The sequence below is a fragment of the Phytophthora parasitica genome, assembly GCF_000247585.1.
Source record: "Phytophthora parasitica INRA-310 unplaced genomic scaffold supercont2.110, whole genome shotgun sequence".
NCBI classification, from domain to species: domain Eukaryota; phylum Oomycota; class Peronosporomycetes; order Peronosporales; family Peronosporaceae; genus Phytophthora; species Phytophthora nicotianae.
Genome location: NW_008649096.1, coordinates 71898 through 72998, shown reverse-complemented (window position 1 = coordinate 72998; position 1101 = coordinate 71898).

Sequence of the window (1101 nt, the reverse complement as noted above, 5' to 3'; positions counted from 1 at the left end):
GCCAACCAAATATAGCCGGCGACGGCAAGGTACGAGCCAGCCTGAGCAGCAGTTTTGTTGGGTTGTGAAAGAAAAAGACAGAACTAAATTTGGACGAACACAAAATAAGGGGTCTAAACCTTTTATTCGGCAGAGTTGTAGCTCTTAACCTGCTGTCGCGGTCTTCCTCATTAGTGTCGGTGTCGTGGATCTGGCAGGTTGACGTAAGAACGAGAACTAGCGCAATAATTCCTCATGTAACTTGATATATTCTGAGTGCTTCTCTCTTTAGAAGGAAAAACACGACTGAGCCTCTTCCTTACGGTCTCCCTACGACCTAGAAGCTCCTTCCTTACCAGCCCACAAATCTTTACCACGTAGAGGTCCACAGCGAGGTACCTCCTCACTCCCCCCATTCCAGTCCCACTCTAGACGTGGAACGCTGACGTCTGCTCCTCTTGCCCTTGCTTGTAGTATGTAGCCCGTTGACCCTGTAGTGAGTAGACCTCCAGAATGCAACCCGCGAGAATAGCGAGCCCTCCATCTAGCTGTTGACCGTGACAATTCTCCCCGACTGACCCTCGGTGCCCTCGCCGAGCCGCTCCACCCGACGACGGTCGCACGGTCTTATCAACAGCCACATCTGGAACGCCACCCGTCGGCGTTCAATCCGATTTTACGGTCGCAGCTTGAGTCACCGTAGGTGTTCCTTTCACTTGTACCCCGCGTAGACGCGCTAAACTAGCACGTTTCCTTTCTTCGCGGCGCCCTATGCGCCCGGCAAGTCCATCCCACCCTTGCTTCACGTTTGACCCCAGTCTTGTCTTCCTGTTGGGACGACACGCCCAGTACTAATGCAGCCCATGGCTATAGCTGTGGTGAAGCGACAGTTGGCTTTTGCGAACACGAAGCTGATTGATGGGAAGCGACCCGATCCAGTCCTGAGATCCATGGTCGACGGCGGCGCGCCAGTGATTACGCCATCATAGGTGAATATTACAAAACCATCGAAGTGGATCGACATGATGCAATCATTTCGATACGCGATCTGTCCTCAAGGATTCGATCTATTGTGGACATATCAACTGATTTGTACACATGGTAAATACCCCCCCCCCCCCC